Here is a 24,667-nt window from a genome sequence, read left to right as displayed (position 1 = left end):
TAGCCTCCTAAGTAGCCAGGACTACAGGCATGCGCCATCCTGCCTGGCTAATTTTTTATTTTGTACAGATGGGGTTTTGCTCTGTTGCCTAGGCTGGTCTCAAACTCTGGCCTCAAGTGATCCTCTCTTATTGTGGTTTTGATGTGTATTCCCCTGATGATTACTGATGTTGAGCATTGTTTCAAATAACTGCTAGCCATTTGTTTGTCTTCTTTGAATTTCTTGGTTGGTTCAGGTCCCTTTGACCATTTAAAAAATCAGTTTTTTTTTGTTTTGTTTTGTTTTTTGTTTTTGGTATTGAGCTGTTTGAGTTCCTTATATAATATATTCTGGATATTAACCCCTTCTCAGATGCATAGTTTGCAAATATTTTCTCCCATTCTGTAGGTTGTCTCTTCACGTTGTTATTTTCTTTGCTGTGAAGAAACTTTTTAGTTTGATGGATTTTTAGTTTGATGTAATTCCATTTGTCTGTTTTTGCTTTTGTTGCTTTTGTGGTCTTATCTAAAAAATCTTTGCCCAGAAGACCAGTATTATGAAGCATTTCCTCTGTGTTTTCTTCTAGTAGTTTCATAATTTCAGGTATTACATTTAGCCCATTTTGTGTTGATTTTTCTTTTTTTTTAGATCAACATCTCAAACTTTATAATACACTCATATTTATACACAAATTTCTGTTTACAAGTACAAAAGGCAAAGAACTGCAAAGAAGCTAAGCAACTGCATCATCAGCCACAATCAGTCGAATTAATACTGTTGTCCCCTGTCCATAGTTTTAATCCAGAGGAAATGGTAGATGCCGTCTCACACATGGACTCCACTGTTAGTTTTAGAAGTTGGAGACTGTGTGTGGTTCCGCAGAAGTCTGGGTTTCTACAGAGCTGAACTGAGACTCCATCATGTTCCAGGCCATATCAGCCAGAAGAAAGTCGTCCATTGCTGTTTGAGTTTCGTTGCTGGTGAAGGACAAGCTCCCCAGGGTTTCAAACCCAGAACTCATGGTCTGTGTTTCTATACTGTTCAACTGAACTTTGCTTTCTAGAGCAGGTATATTTTTAGCAGTGGAGATTCTTTCAGTTTGGGTCTCTGTGTCAGATGAATCAGTACTCATGGAAAAGCTGGAGTGTTTCAGAATACTTCCCAGAGGCAGATGAGGACTACTGTCTAAGAAAAAGTTTAAGTCTGTCTGTGTCTGTGTGTCAAACATCTCAAGGCCTAAGAAGTTAGAATTTCCCCTACACCCGTAGGACTGAGCAGAGGTATCTGCGAGTAAGAAGTCCGTTTGAGTCTCTATGTCCAGTGACTCCAAGACTGGCTCGGTGTTTATGGTGCTAAGTTCATTCTCTTCAGTTTGAGTCTGGATATGTGAGGCCAAAAAGAACTCTTCGATATTAAAATTGATTCCAGGGTTCTGGGCTGGGCCAGATGGGAGCTGGGTGTCAGGTCCAGGATTTCTGTCAGACAAAAGACTACCATGATCCAGTGTCTGAGCAGGCAGATTACTTGACAAGATGTTTTCCAAATCATTTAATAAATCTGTGGTTTGGGTCTGATTATCTGTCATGTTCTGTGAAGGAAACATACTATTCTGTGCACTGAAGTTTATAATTGGTGCACATTTCTCAATATCTTGATTTAAAGTCTTAGGCTCATTCTGAGGTAACAAACTATGAGTTACTGTCTCTGCTACTAAACTGTTGCTTATAATGTTACTTGTATTAACATTATATGATGAATGAACACTCTCAAAAATGTCTCCGCACATTCCAGCTTGGTCCTTCGGTACATGGTCATCCGTTGGACTTCGTATCCCACTGGTTTGAGTTTCTCTGGAGACCCCACCCGACTGGAAACAGGTGTCCATAAATGCATCAGTCTGAGCAGCTATAGATGAAGTTACCTTAGAGCTGGGCAAAAATGTCTGAGTGTGAACACTAATGGGAAGAGACACTTGAGAATCAAACAACAAATCAGTTTGAGAACAAGACGACACAGAGGAATCAGCGGTGGCCCACTGTGCCGAAGGTATAAAGTTTTGTGAGGCATAAGACAGATCTGTCTGCACATTGATTGAAGAAATGCTGTTCTTTTGACATGTGTTCCTTAGTTCTTGTAAAGGATTAGATGGACTTTTACCCAAGTTCACTTGAACACCAGTACTTATTGGCTCAACAGCAACAGGATCAGCAATTTAGAAAAGAGGTAGGCTCTCCCTAAGAGAGCAAGCCTCTGAATCTAGGCCGAGGATCAGGGTTCCTACTGACAAGGGCGGTAACTGCACAGCCCCTGTGGCAGAGCCCTGATTGACACCTAACAGCACAGGCTGGGCTGAGGAGTCGGCTGTAGGCACAAAGACAGGCATGAGGGAAAACTGCATCACGGGTAGTTTAAGCAAAGCCACTTTGGGCTTTGGTAAAAGCAACTTCTGAGGATATCTCGGTGGTGTTGTAAGAGTCTGCCTGTCAGTGTTAGAGCCACAAGAGTCTTCAAAAGATGGTTCTAGCGTTATTTCTGAAGCTTCTAGTTCTTGAGTGTCTGGTCTAGGGATTGATTGGTTGGTTGTTAAATGATTCAATGGTCTTGTTGGATAGCTTCTGGTTTTGCACAGTTTTCCATTTTCCTTTTCTTACTAGGTGGGTCCCTGTATTCTGCAGGGATCTCGTGGCCAGTTTGGTAGATGTGAGACTGCAATGCTGTTCTACTAGCGTAGGGACAGCCGCATGTGCACCGGAAGGTCTTGCCACAGTCCTCTGCGTGTCTTTTCAGGTCCCATTCTGTACCGTACGAATTGCTGCACTTACTACATTTGTGCTTCTTCTCAGCATGCATTTTCAGAAGTGCTGTTTTACGAGAGAAAACTGAGAAAATGGTCTGTCAGGGCCTCTGGGTCAGCCTTCGATTGGACAACAGTAGAATTTCGGTATAGTTTTCAAATCTTTTCTTATTGTTGGATTGACTATGCTATCCTGCAGGCGGTGGCTCTTGACCAGGTGCATGTTGAGCGCGGGGCTGTTGGGCAGGATCTTGCGGCAGCTGCGCACGGTGCACAGGATGTTGGTCCACACGGCCTGGGACAGCTCGCTCACCTACCGCGGCCGGCTGCCCCTCAGTCGGGGTCCCGGGGGTACCCACGGGCCTGAGGCCACGAGAGCCGGGGACACTGTCGCCGCCGCCTCCGAGGCCGCCATGGCTCCCGCAGGGCGGCCAGGCCCAGCTCGCAGTTGTGTTGATTTTTTCTAAGTGGTGAGAGATAGGGTCTACTTCAGTTTTTCTGCATGTGAGTATCCAGTTTTCCTGAACACCCTTCATTGAAGAGACTGTCGTTTCCTCAGTGTGTGTTCTTGGCGCCTTTGTCAAAAATCAGTTGACTAAGTGGGTTCCCTATTCTGTTCCATTCTGTCTGTGTGTTTTTATGTCAGTATTCTACTTTTTTGCTTACTATAGCTTTGTAGTATATTTTGAAGTCAGGTAAGATTGATGCCTCTAGCTTTGTTTTTTTGACGCAAGACTGCTTTGGCTCTTTGGGGTCTTCTGTGGTTCCGTACACACACATTATATATATATATATATATATATATATAGTTTGTTTGAGACAGAGTCTTACTCTCTCACCCAGGCTGGAGTGGAATGGCACGATCTCAGCTCACTGCATCCTCCACCTCCCGGGTTTAAGGGATCCTCCTGCCTCAGCCTCCTGAGTAACTGGGACTACAGTTGCCTGCCACTATGCTCAGCTAATTTTTGCATTTTTAGTAGAGACTGGGTTTCGCCATGTTGGCCAGGCTGGTCTTGAACTTCTGACCTCAGGTGATCCACCTGCCTCGGCCTCCCAAAGTGCTGAGATTACAGGCATAAGTCACGGTGCCCAGCCTCCATACAAATTTTAACGGACTTTTAAAAGATACGAATTCTTCCAATCTGTGAACATGGGGTATCTTCCCATTTTTTGTGTGTCTTCAATTTTTTTCAATATTTTATAGTTTTCATTGTAGAGATCTTTCACCTCCTTGGTTAAATTTATACCTAAGTATTTTATTTCTTTTTTTTGGTAGGTATTGTAAATGGGATTGCTTTCTTGATTTATTTTTTAGATAGTTTGCTATTAATATTTGGTGTATAGAAACACTAATGATTTTCGTTTGTTGATTTTATATCCTGCAACTTGACTGAATTCATTTATTAGTTCTAATAGTTTTTTTTAGTAGAATTTGTAGGGTTTTCTATGTACTGTGTCATCTGTAAACATAGACAGTTTAACTTCCTCCTTTCCATTTTGGATGCCCTTTCTTTCTTTCTCTTAACTAATTGCTCTGGGTAGGATTTCCAGTGCTGTGTTGGATAGAAGTGGTAAGAGTGGACCTCTTTGTGTTGTTCCTGATTTTAGAGAAAATGCTTTTAACTTTTTCCCATTCGGTATGGTTAGTTGTGGGTCTGTCACGGATGGCCTTTTGTTGATGTACATTCCTTCTATACATAATTTGTTGACAGTTTTTTTTTTAATCATGAAAAGATGTTTAATTTTATCAAATGCTCTTTCTGCATCTATTGAGATGATCATATGATTTTTGTTCTTGGTTCCGTTAATGTGGTATATCATCTTCATAGACTGGCATATGTTGAATCATCCTTTACAACCCAGGGGTAAATTTCATGTGATCATGATATATGATCATGATCATATATCATGTGTTGTTGAATTCTGTTTGCTAGTGTTGTGTTGAGGACTTCTGCACCTAAGTTTATCAGGGATATTGGCCTATGATTTTCTTTTCATGTCTTTGCCTCCTATTCTTAGCAGTGTTCCCTTGAAAGTAATTTGTCTTTTTATAATCTCTGTCTGCTTTTAGGATTTCTTCTTTGCCTTTAGTTTCTGCAGTTTTACTGTGTGTTTTGCTTCAGAGGAGTGTGTTTTGTCCCATTTTCCAGAGGTCTTGTTGGACTGAGCTCTGGTTACCTACCCTCTCTGGTAGTTGGCTTAATAACCCTCCCTTCATTGGCTGTGATTCCCTGTGTCACTTCTCTACTTTCTTAATGGTATTCCCTTTGCTGTCCAAATAAACTACTTCTACTCAAATCACTTTTTCAAGATCTCCTTTTTGGGAGTAATTGGGCTTCTTAGATCTGAGGATTAATGTTGGTGTTGATCACAATGGAATAGTGATATTGCTGACAGAAAGATATCATTGATTATACTTGGAAGATCCTCAGTTTCCCTAATGGCAAAAGACTTGGGAATCTGTGGATCAAGATGGAGCATATATGATCCCAGACAGAAGTATTATTTCTCAGGTGCCCCAGAGTTCCCCAAAGGATGGATCTGCATGACAAGAGAAGCTCCCTTATCACTTCTAATGGGGTTTTATATGGTTTTGGTCAATCACCCTTCCACTGCTTGAACATTACTCTTCTGGAACCCAGTGACGTGTGTGCCTACTCAAGAGGTAGAATTAACTGATGCACAACAATTGCCAAACATTCTTTAGAGTTTACTGCAAGGTTGGATGACATGAAGACCAATTTTCTGGTATCAGTCTTTCAGAAGACGTAAGCCTCAGGCATGTCTGATTTCTGTTCTAAAACGTGTAGCTGGGCACAATGGATCATGTCTATAATCCCAGCACTTTGGGAGGCTGAGGCGGGAGGATCACTTGAGCCCAGGAGTTCGAAACCAGCCTGGGCAACATAGCAAGACCCTGTCTCCACAAAAAATAAAAATAATATCAGATTAGCCAGACGTGGTGGCATGTGCCTGTAGTCTCAGCCATTTGGGAGGCTGAGGTAGGAGGATCCTTTGAGCCTTGGAGGTCAAGGCTATAGTGAGCCATGATAGCACCACTGTACTCCAGCCTGGGTGACAGAGCAAGACCCTGTCTCAGTCAGTCAATAAAATATCATACAGTTATGGTTAAAAACTAAAACAAATTTTTAAAAATTTGAATGAACAATAGAGAATTTATTAATATGATTTGAATTTATATTAATTTTGTGAAGAAGAATCATTTAGAATTTTAGCCCAATCATAAGCCTGTAGATGATGACACATGAAATTATTATTCCCCTGTGAAATACAAGTGTGAAAGATGACTACCTTTTTGTGCTATGGTTTTTATATACTATACTCACGTGCACTTCTTCAAGGTTCAGTTGTGTGGTTTTTCAGTTCTTACTCCAGCCACTGGATGTGCAAATACTCCGTGACTGTGTAAAAATCATACCTGTTAATTTATATATATTGTTACTGGCAGGAGACAGATAGATAGTGCTATTTATTAGAATTATATGTGCTTCTGAGCATTATTTACCTAACCAGGTATTTTAAAAGTGCAGAAAAAAAATTTTAAGTCTGAACCTTATGTAGTAACTCTGAAAAACTGTAGAAAACAGAGTAACAAAATATAAAAGTAGTAGATTGAAATGATACTCTTCTTATTATTATCATTATTTCTAGAGACAGGGTCTTGCTCTTTTATCTAGGCTGGAGTGCAGTGGCATGATCCATAGCTCATTTCAGCCTCAAACTTGTGGGCTCAAACAGCCCTCCCTCCTCAGCCTCCCAAGCAGCTAAGACTACTGGTGTGTGTCACCACACCTGGCTAATTTTTGTTTGTTTTTTTGTGAAGATGGGATCTCACTGTGTTAACTGGGCTGGTCTCAGAACTCCTGGGCTAAAGTGATCCTCCCATCTCAGCCTCCCTAAGTACTGGGGTTACACGCTTGCACTACCAAGCCTGGTCTGAAATGAGACTCTTAAAGGAAACAGGAAACAGTGAACAAAGAGAAGGGTCATTGGAAATTAAAAAAAAAAAAAAAGTGAAATGCCTTATGTCTGATCAAATAGAAGCACTGGATTCAGATATCAACAAACTAATCAAGATGGAAGAGCATAGGAAATTTCCCCTGTCAAGAGCTTGGTAACCAAGACATCAGGGGCCAGAGTGAAACATGCTGAATTCATGAGCCAAGTGCTGGGACTCAGTTGACCTATAAGAACAAATAAAAAGAAATCCATGTGAATCCATGTAAAACACAAAACCATGGACACTTGTATTAAAGTACGGCTTGTCAATAGAATTTGCATCAGTGCATGCTAAGGTTAAGTCACAGTCAAAGCCTATTCAAAGAATAGCCTAGTGGTTTTCAAGTAGCTGGGCAGGTAAAGAAAATACTTTGACATATATAACTCTTAAGATCTGCTGTAACAAATAGTTATTATACTAGCCATACCAAGCTTAATTTTCTCCTATGTATGGTCTTGGTAAAGGCATCATGTTATATGGAACAAACATGATCGACTTGGATAATGAAATTGTAAATAAAATCCTGCTTTGCAAATTATTATTGCTGAAACAGCCTGTGTTTTAGAGAAAGCAAGAATGTTTTTAGATAAAAGAAATAATTATTCCATTTATTAATATTAAATTATAACATTTTAATTTAATGTCAGAAGTACTTGTTCTGTACAGAGATTATTAAGAACTGGGATCATGAATCTGTTGCTGATAAATAAAATTTCAGAGCTCTTGAGATAAATTATGAATTCAGTTTGGGGGAACAGGGGTTCCTTATCAGCTAGAAAAACTGATTTTACTACCATATGGCAGTGGTAAAAAAAAAGTCCATACCAAATTCCTTATCTTGGATATGTATCTTGAATTTTTATGCGACAGAACAGAAATACAGTTTTGTTCAGGAAAAAAAATTGCAGAAATACTACTCTGTGCAGCTCCTGTCTAGAACATGCCTGCCTTTTTGTGGTATACAAAAAAGAGAATTTTCTAGTTTAATTCCTTGAAGAGCAATTTGAATGGTTTCCACTTGGGAAATTATGTAATTTCATATTAAATAGCGGGTGGTAAGGTAGTCAGATGGAAATGTTCAGTTCATCTAGCATCATCAGATTGATTTGACAAACAGAATTCTTTTAACTCTGTGGAAAGCATTTTTCTCCCTTTATCCTTTGGCAGAGGCAGACGTTGTCTGTGGTTTCCCCACAGAAGTTTGAGTGGGTAAACTTTGGATGTGTAAATATAAACAGCAGACAGAGACATTGCCTCTGACAGCTGGAAGGATCCACTGAGGATCTTAGAAGGAGACTGCTGATACAGATGATGTTGGATAGAGAGACTTGAGGGAGGAATTAACCAATGTGAACATAAATGAGGAATGCACATGCTCAGAAAAAATGATAGTTCCTCCTTAAGTTTAGGTTGAGGTTGTTGAAAATTTTTGCTTTTGATATGGATAAAAACAACAAAAAACTGACTTTTCATATTCATACTTCGTTTCCTATTGTGATATGTCATCAGTGCTTTGTGATGTGGATGAGCACATGGTATGTTTCTTGGTGAGTGGCTCCATTTTGTACATGATACGTAACCTTGGGCAAGATATTTACTTCTCTTTTCCTTAGTTTCCACACCTGTATAGTGGGATTGTGGGGACTGAGATAAGTTTACGGTGCTTATAATTGTCCTTGGCATAGAATAAGCACCGTGTAAATGATAGCTGCTATAAAATAGTAATAATTATTATTTTGGTGGATTGAGAAATTCCCTTAAGGAGGAAGCTAGTCGCTTCCTCTAATAACCTTAGTATAGTTGATGTATTTATATATAAATGAGATACAGAATTCAGGAGCAAATTATTTAGTGTTTAAGATGATTTATAAAGATATGTTCATATTACCTTTTAAAAATTAAATTGTGAAGAATACTGCAGGTGCCCGCCACCATGCCTGGCTAAACTCTGAGCCTTTGCACATGCCAGGAAGGTGCTGTGGCTGGACACTGGGTCTGATGATGCTCCCCTTTTCTTTCCTTGAACAGTAATCAGCCCTCAAGACTCTTCTGGTTTGTGAAATCTTTGTGACCCCACGTTATGTGTGTGTGCTGCCATTAGATCAATTTCACATTATTATTGGAATTTTTATTTGCATTTCTGCTACCCCACGCAGTTGCGTGTTTTCCACGCAAAGATTAAAAATTACATCTTTTAATTAGCCACAGTGCCTGCTGCGTAGTAGGTGTGTTTAGGTAAATGATTGAATGATTAAATAAATCATACCTGTCGTGACAGTATTCAAAAGAAAACAATTCTTCTCTTGTTTTCCCTGTAAGGAGCAAGGAAATCTTTCCTGGAAGCCCCTACACCAGACATCTCCATGTATTGGCCTAGGATACAGTCACTGACAAGGGAATGGAATTTCCCTAGTTGGCTTGGAAAAGGCATTTTGTGTTTAACCACAAAGATGACTGCACTGGTTACAAAAATAATACCTGATTATTATAGGGAATCTATAAATTAATGAAAAGTACAATAAAATAATCTGGCATTACACAAAGAAAACTGTTGTTAACATTGTGGTGTTTGCTTTCCAGTTTTTGGTTGTATATGTTCGTGTGTGTAGAAGAAAATTGCAATCATATTATATATAGTGTTTTATAGTCTTACATTTAAGTCTAACATAAGTAGTTTTCTGTACCATTAAGTCATATTTTTCTGAAATTAGACTAATGGCTTAAGTTCCTTCATATGGCTGTATTACAAATTATATAATTCATTGCTTATTGTTGGAGATATAGATTGTTAGCAGTTTTTTGCTATTGTAAATATGCAGTGAACATCCTTTTATATGAATCATGTACATCTCTGGTTATTTCCTTACACTAAATTCCTAGAAGTGGATTAATGAGTGAAAGGGTATAAACACATTCCAAGTTTTTTGATATACTTCTCTGATTATCTTTCAGAAAACTTGGACCAATTACATTACCAGAAACCTGCATATGAGTGGCTGTTTAACTGTATTCTTACCAGTACTGGGAATTTTTTTTTTTTTTCAAGGCAGGGTCTTGCCCTGTTGTCCAGGCTAGAGTACAGTGGTATAATCATAGCTCACTGCAGCCTCAAGTTCCTGGGCTCAAGCAATCTGTGAAGTATTTTTTAATCACTGATTTTATAGTCAAAAGCGGTTTCACTCTGCTTTTTTGACTTGTAGTGTTATTTTTCATTTAGTCAGCATTTAGTAGATATTTGTTGAATGAAAGAAGAAATCCGTGTTTCTTGGTATGTATATTGTTTATTCACACCTATTATTGGCATTGTTATTTTTGCTTTTTTATTATGATGTACAAAAAGTACATAAGCTGTACTAATGTTAAGTGTAAAACTCCATATAATTTATGGCATTCTATTTTCAGTTTGTTGTTTTGGATATTAACTTTAGTTTATAGTATTATAATAATTTATAATATTATCTCAGCCAAGTCTGTTGGGCGAGATTTATTCCATCATAGTTATATTCTCCCTAGGGCTCCTAATTACATAGAGACTTCATTTTGGTTCTGACTGAGAAATAAATTATTTCTTTCTCAATTCCTTTATATTATTTATTACATGTCTATGATTTTTTTGCACAGTACTTCTCTTTGGCAACATACCATTTTATTTATCTTCATGTTCTTCTAGATATCAAAAATTTTTTTTTCACTATTTAGAAGAACCATTAGATTATTTTCTTTTTATGCTTTCTCCCTTATTCCTTGGCTCAGATTTATTTTTTCTCTGTGTGTGTGTGTTTCTGTGCATGTGTGCGTGTGTGCATGTGTGTGTGTGTATGTGTGTGTGAGAGAGAGGAGTCTCAGAGTTCAAGTAAATGATACGTTCCTGTGTTATTTATTAACAGCTACAACTGCTGTTTGTTGTTGATATTTATCTCATTTAATCTTTTTTTGTCTGGTAAGACTGGTACATATCATTGTGCTTTTCATTTAGAGGGAAATGAAATATTTTGGGCCATACTGTTAATAGTGCTGTGTAGATCAGAGCTGAGATTAGAACCCAGTATGCTAGTGGTGTGTTTGGATTTTCAAATTATAAACTGTACTGGGTTTAGTCTTGCACATAAAAAGAGGCTGAACTGAAGTTTCCAAGATGTTGAGAAATTTACAGTTTATCTAAATTTGAGTCTTGCTGTGAAGTACACTCTTTTCCCAGTTATTTACAGCTAGAAAAGCAAAAGTCTTCAAGTATAATTTAATATGACCAATAGGAACCACACGACTTTTACAGTCATTTTGTTGTGTACTAGTGTTTATACAACTCATGACTTGACAGCTGACCAAACTGTCTTATCCATCTCATATTAACATATTGTGAATGTAGTAGGAACTGGCTTGGCAAAATCTTGAAACCTCTGACTCTAATATTTGTGGGATAGTAAAATAAACAACTTTGGGGCTTTCAGGCTGTGTGATGCACAGCCTGTTCAGGACATTAATGCTTATTCTCACTGTTGACTCCGTTACTTTTGTGAACAGTCTTGCTGACAGGTGTTTAGGCTTGCCAAGAGAGATTATTTCTAGCTAGTAGAGGACTCTTGGAGAAAGACATTGGTTTCTACTTAGAAATACAATAACGAATGATAATAACTGACATTGAATGGGTGTTAAAATGTGCCAGGCACAATTCTAAGTGCTTTCTGTGTAATTAATATATTTTATTATTCACAGCAACCCTACTAGGTTTTTCCCATTTTACAGATACAGAAACGGAGGCATAGACTGGCAAAATAACTTCCCAAGGTCACAAAGCTAGTATGTTACAGAGTAGGGATTCAAACTTCGGCAGTCTGCCTCCAAGTCAGCCTTCTTAATCACTCTGTTATGCTGACATTTATTAGATGAAAAGAAAGAGGCACAGGTGAGTCATAAGTGGCTGTTTGTGTTTTTGGAAAATATTTGACTTTATGCCTACTGGCAGCTTGAAATAATTAAGCTGCTACCATTCATTTAATTTTTATTTTTTGTAAAGTGAGTTATTTGCTTGCATATAATATTATAATTGGAACATAGTGAGTAAAGTATGCCCTTTTATGTTTGTACAAATTTAGGGTAAGCCTGTATTTTCATAAAGAAAGTGGTCTTTGAGAAAGAAAGTGTTTGAAACAAAACTTTGAAGAGTGGGTTCACAATCAGGGTGACAGCTACAGAGTAGTAAGTAATTTGGTCAATGCTCTGTAACAAATAGCAGAGACTGCCTTATTGGTCCTGTGTGCCATCTTGAAAAGCTGAATGTTGCAGAAATGGCAGGCTAAATGTTTTGGAGTAACCCAAGCTGACTCTGGGCAGAATTTGTCTTTGGCATCTTCTCATTTTGCCTGTCACTGGCACCTGTCTCATTCACCTTTTGTCATTGCCAGATATGGTGTGGTGCCTAACAACCTTTACTCACTATCAACAAGTCCAGCTGGGTGTGGTGACATGCACCTGTAGTCCCAGCCCCTGGGGAGGCTGAGGCAGGAGGATCCCTTGAGCCCATGAGTTTGAGGCTGTAGTTGAGCTATGATTGTGCCACTGCACACCAGTCTGGGCAACAGAGGAAGACCCATCTGTTTAAAACAAAACAACAACAAAACAAGTTTCTCATAACATATTAATTAGTGTTTAATAAAAGGGATATCCTTTCTCAGGGTATTTGCATTTAATAGATCATTCTCAAAGTTTGGGCTTTGGGGTTATTTTTGAGAGTTGGCATTTATTGCTATAAACTTCCCTCTTAGAATTGTTTTTGCTCTCTCCCATAGGATTTGTTATGTTATGTTTCCATTTTCATTTGTCTCAGGAAATTTTTAAATTTCTCTTTAAATTTATTCATTAACTCATTGTTTAGGAGCATGTTGTTTAATTTCTATGTATTTGTAAAGTTTTCAAGGTTTCCCCTTTTATTGATTTCTAGTTTTATACCATTGTGGTCAGAAAAGATACTTGACAAGATTTTGATATTCTTAAATTTAAAAGACTTATTTTGTGGCCTAACATATGATTTATCCTGGAAAATGATTGATGTGCAGTTGAGAAGAATGTGTATTCTGTACCTGTTGGGTAGAATGTTCTGTAAATGTTTGTTAGGTCCATTTGGTCTAGGGTACAGTTCACATCTGATGTTTCCTTGTTGACCTTCTGTCTAAATGATCTGTCCGTTGCTGAAAATGGGGTGTTAAACTCTTCTACTAGTATTGTGTTACAATCTGTCTTTTTCTTGAGATCTATTAATATTGGCTTTATGTATTTAGGTGCTCTGACATTGGGTGCATATACATTTACCCGACATCAGAGCACCTAAATATATAACATATCCTTTTGCTGAGTTGACCAACCCCATTATCATATATTAATGTAATGACCTTCTTTGTCTCTACAGATTTTGACTTAAAGTCTATTTTATCTGATGTAAGTATAGCCACTCCTGTTTTGGTTTCCATTTGTGTGAAGTATCTTTTTCCGTTTATTTACTTTCAGTCTATGTGTATCCTTATAGGTGAGGCAGGTCTTTTGTAGGCAGTATATAGTTGGGTCTTGTTTTCTTTTGTTTTTTTAATCCATTTAGCTACTCTGTGTCTTTTAATTGGATAATTTAATCCATTTACATTCAAAGTAATTATTGATAGGTAAGGATTTACTACTGTCATTTTATTAATTTTTTTCTAGTTTTGTAGATTTTTTTCTTTCTCTCTTTCTTCCTTTGAGGTTAAGTGATTTTTGCTAGTAGTATATTTTGATTCTTTGCTTTTTATTTTTAGTGTAACTATTATAGGCTTTTGCTTTGTGGTTACCATGGGGCTTATAAAAGTATGCCTTATAGTTTTTTACAGTGATAAAAACTTAACTTTGATTGAAAAGAAAATACTCTTTAACTCCACTCCCCCATTTTGAGTTTTTGGTGTCAAAATTTTTATCTTTTTATATTGCATGTCCCCTAACAAATTATTGTAGCTATTATTATTAATTGTGTTGTCTTAACCTTCATAAAAAAATATGTGATTTACATGCCACCATTACATTATTAGAGTCTTCAGAATTTGACTGTGTACTTGCTTTTACCAGTGAGTTATGTACTTTCAGATGTTTTTGTGTTACTCATTACTATCCTTTTCTTTCATCTTGAAGAACTCCCTTTAGCATTGCTTATAAGACAGGTCTGGTGCTGATGAATTCCATCAGCTTTTGTTTGTCCAGAAGTCTTTATTCTTTTCTTCATTTCTGAAGTACAGCTTTGGTAGGTATAATATTCCTGGTTGATAGTTTTAATTTTTTTTTCTTTAGGACTTTGAATTTCTTCAGGACGATGTTTCTGCTTAAAGGTCTCTTGTTAGGCATATTAGTACTCCCTTATAAATTATTTGCTTCTTTTCTCTTGTTCCTTTCAGGATCCTCTCTTTGTGCTTGATCTTTGACATTTTGATTATAATATGTTGTGAGGTAGTGTTATTTGGATTAAATCTGATTGGATACCCTTGATCTTCCTGTACGTGGATAGCTATAGCTTTCTCCAGGTTTGAAATACTTTGTTATTATTTCTTTAATAAGCTTTCTACTACTTTCTCTTTTTCAAGGTTCCCCCTTGAACACCAGTGACCCACGTATTTGCTCTTTAGGTGTTACCCATAAATCCTGTAACTTCATTCCTTTTTCCTTTTTCACCTTTAGTTACGTATTTTCAATTAACCTGTCTTTGAATTCACTGATACTCCTCTAATTGAACAATTTTGCTATTGATGCTTTCTGTTGGATTTTTTATTTTGTTCGTTGTAGTTTTTAGCTCCCGGATTTCTGTTTGATTTTTAAAAATTATTTCAATCTCTCTGTTAAATTTCTCTGATGAATTTCTGAATTGCTTTTCTCTACTTTATTGAAGTTAGCCAAATTTCCTTAAAACAGGTATTTTGAATTCCTGTCAGGCAGCTTTTCTATGATCCTCTCTTTAGGATCAGTTACTGGAAGCTTATCTTTGTCCCAAAGCATGTTTTTCCTCCTTTGGGCCCACTGGTTATTTAGTAGTACCTTGTTCAGTTTCCACATTTGTGAATTTCCTTTGAAACTTCCTGCATTTATTTTTAACTTTTTTTTTGTGATCAGAGCACATTTGTTATATTACTAATGTTCTTTTAAATATATGAAGACTCATTTTATGGCCTAGCATATGATCTGTTTAGGAGAATATTCCATGTGATCTTGAGAAAAATGTACATACTATTGGGTGGAGAGTTCTATAGATGTAAGTTAGATCTAGTTGGTTTATAGTGTTATTCAAGTGTTCTGTTTTCTTATTGATCTTCTTTCTAGTTGTTTTATCTACCACTGAAAATGACAGTTTGAAGTCTCCAGCTATTAATATTCAATTGTCTGTTTCTCCCTTTGTTTCTGTCAATTTTTGCTTCATGAATTTTGGTCCTTAGTTGTGTATGTTTATAATGGTATATCTTCCTGATGGATTGACCCTTTTATCATTAACAAAATGTCCCTCTCCATCTCTAATAACTTTTTGTTTTAAAATTGTTTTTTTAATATCAGTATAGCCACAATTAAGTTTCTTGTTTTTGTATGTTTGCATGACATATCTTTTCTATCCTTTTACTTCCAATCTGTTTGTATTTTTCACTCTAAAGTGTGTCTTCTATAGACAGCATATAGTTAGATCATGTTTTCTTAAAGTCTGACAATCTTTTGTCTTTTGAAGGGATTTTTTTTTTTTTTTTTTTGAGACAGAGTCTTGATCTGCCACTCAGGCTGGAGTGCAATGGCGCGATCTCCGCTCACTGCAACCTCCACCTCTCAGGTTCAAGCGATTCTCCTGCCTCACCCACCCGAGTAGCTGGGATTACAGGCACCCACCACCACAGCCAGCTAATTTTTGTAATTTTAGTAAAGACAGCGTTTCACTATGCTAGCCAGGCTGGTCTTGAACTCTTGACCTCAAGTGATCCACCCACCTTGGCCTCCCAAAGTGCTGGGATTACAGGTATGAGCCACCGTGTCCAGCCTGATGGGATTGTTTATTCCACTCACATCCATGATATTATTGACATAGTTGGCTTTATGTCTAAACTTTTACTTTATGTTTTCTGTATATCTCTTGTCTTTTTTTTGTAACTCTGTTTCTCTGTTTCTCCTTTTATTATGCTCTTTTAAGTAAGTATTGTCTATTTTTTTTTTTTTAGACAGGGTCTCACTCTCTTGCCCAGGCTGGAGTGCAGTGGCACGGACATGGCTCACTGCCACCCTTGACCTCTGGGCTCAAGTGATTCTCCTTCCTTTGCTGCCCATGAAACTGGGATCACAGGCATGCTCCACCACACCTGGCTAATTTTTCTATTTATGATTTTTTTTTTTTTTCTTGAGACAGAGTATTGGTCTGTCACCCAGGCTGGAGTGCAGTGGTGTGATCTCGGCTCACTGCAACCTCTGTATTCTGGGCTCAAGCTGTTCTCATGCTTCAGCCTCCTGAGTGGTTAGGACTACAAGCATGCACCACCATGCCCAGCTAGTTTTTGTAGAGATGGGGGGTTTCACCATGTTGGCCAGGCTAGTCTCTAAGTCCTGGCCTCAAGTGATCTGCTTGCCTTCACCTCCCAGAGTTCTGGGATTACAGGCGTAAGCCAGCATACCCAGCCAATTTTTTGAGTTTTTGTAGAGATTTTTTGTTGCCCAGGCTGGTCTCAAACTCCTGGGCTCAAGTGATCCTTCTGTCTTGGCCTCTCAAAGTGCTGGGATTACAGGCATGAGTAGTGACTCATGCCCGTAAGTGAATATTTCATAATGTTGCATTTTAATTTCTTTAATGATGTTTTCACTATTATTTTTGAATTTTTTTTTAGTGGTTACTCTAGAGTTTGCCATAGAGTAAGCTTCAGACTTATGCTCGCTTAATTACCGTGATAATTAATGTTACTCCTATACATATGATTTTTGACTTATGTCTTATACATATGATTCTCAACTTATGATGGAGTTATAGCATCATAAGTTGAAAATATTGAAAGTCAGAAATTCACTTAATACACCTACTGTACTGCACATCATTGCTTAGCGACACCGTGCACTGTAGAGTGTTGCTTGTTTACCCGTGATTGCTGGGCTGACTGGGAGCTGTGGCTTGCTGTCACTGCCCAGCATTGTGAGAAAAGCATACTTGAGAAGAATGTATGTTCTGTTGTTGGGTGGAGAGTTCTATAGATGTCTGTTAGGTCTACTTGGTTATAGTGTTATTCAAGTGTTCTATTTTCTCGATCTTTTTTCTAGTTGTTTTATCAGTAGTTATGGTATCACATATCAGTAGCCTGGGAAAAGAGCAAAATTCAAAATTTGAAGTATGGCTTCTACTGACTGTGTATCACTTTCACATCATTGTAAAGTGAAAAAAATTGTAAGTCTAACCATCATAAGTTATGGATCATCTGCATAGCTTTATTCCCTTCTCTTCCTTTTTTTGTGGCATTATTGTTATGCATATTACCTCTCAATGTTATGAATTCAACAATGTTTTAATTATTACTTTAACATGTGTAGTTATTTCCTTAGCCCAATACAACTTGGCTGTTTAACTCATTTGCACTGTGTTTGGCAAATATATTTACATATCTTATTCCTGTCTATATGTTATAGGCCCAGCAGTATAGTATGTACTTATCATTTTATGCAATTCATTTTTATGTCAGTTATGAGAATAAGAGAGAAAAAATGTGCATTTATAATTACATAATTAACTTATCAGTGTTCTTTTATTGTGTGGATTCAAATTACCTTCTGGTATTAATTCACTTTTTTTTGCAAAGTGGGTTTTCTAGCAACAAATTCCGTTTTTGTTTATCTGGGAAAGTCTTTATTTCACCTTCATTTTTGAAAGGTAGTTTTGGGGGATATGGGATTCTTGGTTGACAACTTTTTCTTTTGAGCACTTTGAATATGTTTTCCCGTGTTTTTCTGGGATCTTTTGTTTCTGCTGAGAAGTCACCTGTTAATCTTATTGGGGTTCCCTTGTAAGTAATGGGCTATTTTTCTGTTTCTGCTTTTAAGACTTTCTCCTTGTCCTTGACTTTCAGCATTTTCACTACAGTGTTTTTGTTTGTGGCTCTCATTGCATTTATCTTATTTGGAGTTTGTTGATGTTCCCAAGTGTCAATAAATTTGGGGAGTTTATATGTTTATTTTTAAAAATTATTTTATTTTTAATTGGCATGTAATGTGCATATTTATAGGGTGCAATGTGATGTTTCAACACATATATATATTATGTACTGATCAAATTAGGATGATTAGCATAGCCGTCATCTGAAACATTGTTTCTTTGTGGTGAGAACTTTCAAAATCCTCACTTCTAGTTATTTTGAAATATGCATACATTATGTTTAACGCTTTTCCCATTTAGGAAAAAAGGTGCAGCTCACTACCCAGTGCTCATTTAATTTTACGTAAATGTGCTCTTTGAGGCTGAAGCAAATCTGACTGATTTTCAATGTGAAAATAAAATATAAAAACTGTTTTTGGAGTTATTTCTAAACAGAACTAACATCAGAATTGTCTGAATCATCAGAATCGTCTATTTCAGAAAAATTGAATTGAAATGGATCTTTGGCCAATAACTGTTGAAGAACAATGCTACCATCATGCATAGGAATGCTGCATTTTCTAGGATTTGATATTTTCAGCGATTGAGAATTACTGTATTTTGTAAATGGAAATACCAATGCTAAAAACAGAATGTTATACATAGAATGATGTTTTTTGTTTCCAAATTCAATGTACTAGAGCTTGCGAAAATAGTAGTAAAAGCGAGCAAAGTTATCTCAGAGTAGGTGCTGCAGCCGCATGTACTGTGGACGAGTATTCTGTGGGCAAATGGGAAAAGGGTTAACTATAGTCAACCTACTGTACAATAGAATACAAGAACTTTTTCCTCCTGTCTAACTGTAACTTTGTACTGGTTGATGAACCGATAATTATGCTTTTTAAGCTCATGGAAAATGTCTCAGATCTTTAACAACAATTAGTAGGCAAAAGTACTCATACTCTTTCTTTGATTTTTGTTGTTGTCGTTCTTGAGATCCTACTCAAATCAATGTGGTAAAACCTTCTGAGGATTGCCAGACCAAATATAGTTCTTGGGGTATGACAAGGAATGAGTAGTAGTACTTTATGAAGGCTTAGGTTAGGTATACATAGAAATAATCATGCTGTTACTTGAGATTGCCCTGCCCCTAAATAAGTGGTCTTGAAGATGTGGTAGGCAAGGGACAGAGAAAGACCAAGCTCCCTGTGACCAGAAAAGGATTATCTGTTATTTAGAGGAAGGGGTTGGAGAAAAGTTGGCCCATTGAATTAACGCAAGAAACCAGAGGTACTGTTAGGATATTCTGCAGTCTAAGTCAGGATGAAAATATATTTAAGAACAAACTCAGCAACTAAGAAACTTCATGTCTTGAATGTGAGAGGCAGTCTCCCATATGAAACTGTTAGTTGACGTTGAAAATTCATTCATCCTGGTGGTTGAGTTAGGAGGATACCCAAGAAGAGCTTTTGTATTTAGTTTCCTGGTGGTTGGAGAGTTCAAACACTAGACTTGGAAGCAGATAATACCTCATAGTACAAGGAATAGGAACTTTTCTCACTGTCTGGAGAAACCAAGCATCTGGCTGTCTGATTTTAGTGAAATTGTAATTCAGGGAACTGATTAATTTTATTAGACAGGGTGTGAGTGCCACGGCTCCTGCCAGGTGTAACTGAGATCCACTCTTGCCTTCTCTCTCTGCTCCTGCTATTTATGATCCTTATGCTCAGAGTGTATAGAGTAGGTTTGCGTTCTTTTTTTTTTTTTTTTTTCTTTTTAGAACTGAGGTCTTGCGAAGTTGCCCAGGCTGGATTTGAACTCCTGAGCTCAAGCCATCCTCCCGCCTTAGCCTCCTGAGCAGCTGGGATTACAGGCATGCACCACCTAGCTAGGTTTGGGTTTTGTTTGGCTATACTTCCTCCTATTCCTGCCACCAAGGCTTGTAGTTGTTGTTGATTTTAATAGACTATTTTTTAGAGCAGTTTTAGGTTCACAGCAAAATTGAGCAGAAAGTACAGAGATTTCCTCTATACCCCATTCCCCCACATGCACAACATCCCTCTACTGTCAACATCCCCCACCAGAGTGGTACATTTGTTAAAACTGATGAACATGCATTGATACATCATTATCACCTAAAGTCCATAGTTAACATTAGAGTTTACTCTTGGTGTTGTACATTCTATGGGTTTGGACAGATATACATGTGTCCACCATTATAGTATCATACAGAATAGTTTTATGGCCCTACAAATCCTCCATGTTCTGCCTATTCACTCTTCCCTCTTCCCCTCTCCCCTACCCCAGTGGCATTTCTGTTTTTATTTTATTTTATTTTTTGTTTATTTATTTTTTTGAGATAGGGTCTTGCTCTGTTATCCAGGCAGGAGTGCGGTGGCACAATCATAGCTCACTGCAACGTCTACCTCCTAGGCTGAGGTGATCCTCCTGCCACAGCCTCCTGAGTATCTAGGAGTACAGGTACACACAACCATGCCTACCTAATTTATTTTTCTTTCTTTCTTTTTTTTTTTTTTGTAGAGACAGAGTCTTGGTATGTTGCCTAAGCTGGTCTCAAACTCCTGGGTTCAAGCAATCCTCCTACCTCAGCCTTTTGCAATCCCAAAGTGCTGGGATTACAAGCATGAGCCACCACACCTGGCCTGTTTTTATTTTTAAAAATTACTTGAGGAACTAGTTCTAATTCCAGTCCTGTGCTGAACTTGTATCATACATAGTTCAGAGAATTCCTACTTATGTAGGGACTGCAAGTATCCTCCCCTTATCCCTTTCCTCCTTTCCCTTCCCCAAATAATGGCAAGTCAGTGCCCATACTGTGTATCAGTCCATTTCATTTTTTGAGATTTCCTTGATGGTCTGTTAATTTGGAGACACTTCTGGACAAATGATAAATTTCTGGCAGTACAAGCCCAAAGTAGTAAGGTTTTGCTCTAGACACTGGAGCTAGAATGAAATTTAAAAATGGTTCCTTGCTTTTACACTGTTGGTGGGAGTGTAAATTACTTCAATCATTGTGGAAGACAGTGTGGAGATTCCTGAAGGATCTAGAACCAGAAATACCATTTGACCCAGCAATTCCATTACTGGGCATATACCCAAAGGATTATAAATCATTCTACTATAAAGACACGTGCAAATGTATGTTTATTGCGGCACTGTTCACAATAGCAAAGACTTGGAACCAACCCAAATGCCCATTCAATGATAGACTGGATAAAGAAAATGTGGCACGTATACACCATGGAATACTATGCAGCCATAAAAAGGGTGAGTTCATGTCCTTTGCAGGGACATGGATAAAGCTGGAAATGATCATTCTCAGCAAACTAATACAGGAACAGAAAACCAAACACCACATGTTCTCACTCATAAATGGGAGTTGAACAATGAGAACACATGGACACAGGGAGGGGAACATCACACACCGGGGTCTGTCAGGGGGTGAGGGATTGGGGGAGGGATACCGTTAGAAGAAATACCTAATGTAGATGACAGGTTGATCGGTGCAGCAAACCACCATGGTGTGTGTATACCTATGTAACAAATCTGCACGTTCTGCACATGTATCCCAGAACTTAAAGTATAATAAAAAAATAAAAAATTAAAATGGTTCCTACTCTCTATTTACAAATTACAACCACTTCGTCCAAAGATCACAAATTCTAAAGTGATACAATCTTTCTGGGTAGCCTTAACCAAAAGAGCTGTATCACTCTTGAGTTCCTCTATGCATATGCCAATCATTTCCTCTTTGCTACACCCTGTTTTGAAGTGTCTGCCCAGACAGTAGTACTCATCGACCACCAATCTTTGTGGGATGAGCAACTGACCCCATAGAAAACTATCTAAAGGCTCTATTGGCTGGATTGAGCCAATCACATCCTCTTCCCTGAGAATGGGGACCTTGAGATACTGAGCTGATCAGATAATGGTTAGTTCTTGGGCTGAAATTTCGTATAGAATTGTGACCAAGTTCTGAACTACAGCATAAAAGACGTGCAAGCTGGGGGGGAACAAAAAAAGCCACAGACGGCAGAGACAGCAGAGGCAGCTAGTGTAAAGAGAGATGCCCTTGAACGGAGCAGACATGTGGACACCCTGAGTTGTGGTGGCAGGAGCTTCTAGTTCCACTTCCTATTTGGACCAGCTAAACCTTTTCTTTCCTTGGGTGTTGTTCATGAGATCTTTCATCATAGCCTTTTCATAACACCTCTTCCCCCATTTGACTTGTGCTAGTTGAGTGGATTTCTGTTCTAGGGCTGAAATGCAGTGCCAGCAGAATCTAGTGCAATAGAGTCTTATGTAATTAAAGTCCTAAAGACTCTTTGGGTTGTGAGACACACAAAAGAAAACCAAGGTTGATAATCAGTGCAAAATAACTACATGTTGGGGTACCCTTCAGTCAGTCAATGTCTTCCTCACAGGTAGACATTTAGTGACTCATTCACCACCCTTCCCTCGTCTAGGCTAAAGAATGCCTACGTCATTTCATCTTTTCTCAAAAAGAAAACCATTCTGCTGTTTTCTGCTTCTTTATTGATCACATTTGTCCTTAATTCCTTCATATAACCTCAGGTAGAGTATTAGTCTAGGTGCCAGGGGATGTGGGTTCTGTTCTTGTTGGGGTTCTAACTGAATGGATGGTCTCTGTAAGGTTCTTCATCTCTCTGTACCCCTACCCCCACACCTTTGCTGGGCAGTGAAGGGTTATGCTGATCACCGATTTCTAGCTGGTAACTCCCGCAAAGCAAGGTGTGAATAAAGAGGGTGAAGAAACCAAGCTACTTCCCAGGCATTTGCTATAGATGAAATAAATATGCCTATCCCTCACTTAATGATGTTAATTCTAAGAATCCTGCCAGTAAGTGAAAAGCTAGAAAATGAAAAATTACTTCTGTTAATTTTGTTGTTGTTGTTTTGTTTTTGTTTTTTGAGGCAGAGTCTTACTCTGTTACCCAGGCTGGAGGGCAGTGGCGTGATCTCCCAGCTCACTGCAACCTCCACGTCTTGTGTTCAAGCAATTCTCGCCGCAGCCTCCCGAGTAGCTGGGATTACAGACATATGACACCATGCCCAACTAATTTTTTCTATTTTTAGTAGTGACAGGGTTTCACTGTGTTGGCCAGGCTGGTCTCGAGTTCCTGGCCTCAAGTGATCCACCCGCTTGGCCTCCCAAAGTGCTGGGATTATAGGTGTGAGCCACTGCAGTCGGCTAACTTATGTTAATTTTGGTGGTAAAAGTTATGATGTGTTCCATCCCAACCTAAGATGTCCAAATACTTTCTACAAATAGAAAAATACATCATTGAGCAATGAAAACTTTTTATTAGTAAATAATCCAAAATTAAATAAATGTAGTTGGTACATAAAATGTGTTAAAATGATGCTTTGTTGCCTCAATAAAAAAGAGGAGGCAGGGTCAGGCGCGGTGGCTTGTGCCTATAATCCCAGCACTTTGGGAGGCCAAGGCAGTTGAATCACGAGGTCAGGAGATCGAGACCATCCTGGCTAACATGGTGAAACCCCGTCTCTACTAAAAATACAAAAAAATTTAGCCAGGCGTGGTGGCGGGCACCTGTAGTCCCAGCTACTTGGGAAGCTGAGGCAGGAGAATGGCATGAACCTGGGAGGTTGAGCTTGCAGTGAGCCAGGATCGTGCCACTGCACTCCAGCCTGGGCGACAGAGTGAGACTCCATCTCAAAAAAAAAAAAAAAAAAAAAAACAAGAAGAGGCTTGATGGGATTGATGGAAGAGGGAAAGAGCCGTTCTTTGGAAGGTGGTTAGTGAGTCAGGTGATGAACTTTTAAGGTGTGCATTCAGCAGCAAAAGTGCTTAATAATATTTTTCCTTGGGGATTTTGACATTAGAAGAAACTCCTAATGTGGAAACCTTTGGTATATCGGTAGAAGGGGATCTTTAGATAAAAAAAAAAAAAAAAAAAAAAAAAAAGCAAGATGTAACTTTGCTTCCCTTTTTGTAATTTGCAATTCATACACCTCCTTGCAGGATGCGATATTAGTTTCCCGAAGCTGTTATAGCAAATTGCTACAAACTTGTTGGATCAAGAGAACAGAATCATATCTTGTTGCAGTTCTGGAGGCCAAAAGTGTGAAAACTGACATGGCCACATTCCCTCTGGGGACACCTTCCTCTCACTTCTGGCGGCCAGCATGGCATTCCTGAGCTTGTGGCCACATTCCTCCAATGTTTGCTTCTGTCTTCATGTTGCTGCCTCATCTGTGTCTGTCTCCAACTCCCTCTGCCTCTGTCATAAGGATGCATGTGGCCTACCCTACCTTGATATTCCAGGACAAGCTCCTTCTCTCAGGATCCTGAACGTTACCACTTTGTAGTAGTTGTTGTTGTACAAGGTAACAGTCATTCCTTTGCCATGTAAAGTAATATTCACAGGTCCCATGTGCTAGTGTGGGAATGAGGTGGTGACATTTGGGCTGCTAATTCTTTGTTGTGGGAGACTGTCCTGTGCATGGTAGATGTTCAGCGGTATTCCTGGCTTCTGCCCACTGGGTGCCAGTGACATCCTTCTCCCAGCTGTGACAACCAAAAATGTCTTCAAATATTGTCAAGGGTCCCCTCTGGGGCAAGACTGTCCTTGGTTGATGAGCACTGCTTTAACCTAATTAGAGCCCATTCTTATCCCACTCACATATGCTGCCTGGGAAGTTTCCAGTCTCTTTAAGAAGGGGGAGGGTGGAGAATGGATGCTGGAGAGGTGACTGCTCCTCTCCACTACACCTAACA

At 38.5% G+C, this 24,667-nt stretch overlaps 1 protein-coding gene and 1 pseudogene across 2 annotated transcripts in view; one reads left to right on the top strand and one right to left on the bottom strand.

Moving 5' to 3' along the window:
• The window catches only part of FANCC (FA complementation group C), a 234,682-nt gene that overhangs the window by 22,875 nt on the left and 187,140 nt on the right, over window positions 1–24,667 (top strand). The gene's annotated exons all lie outside the window — the stretch shown is intronic.
• On the bottom strand, window positions 830–3,188 carry LOC116475434 (ATM interactor-like; annotated as a pseudogene).

Source organism: Hylobates moloch, unplaced genomic scaffold (genome assembly GCF_009828535.3).
Source record: "Hylobates moloch isolate HMO894 unplaced genomic scaffold, HMol_V3 SCAFFOLD_10, whole genome shotgun sequence".
Classification (NCBI taxonomy): domain Eukaryota; kingdom Metazoa; phylum Chordata; class Mammalia; order Primates; family Hylobatidae; genus Hylobates; species Hylobates moloch.
This window is presented reverse-complemented; position numbering and strand designations above follow the sequence as displayed.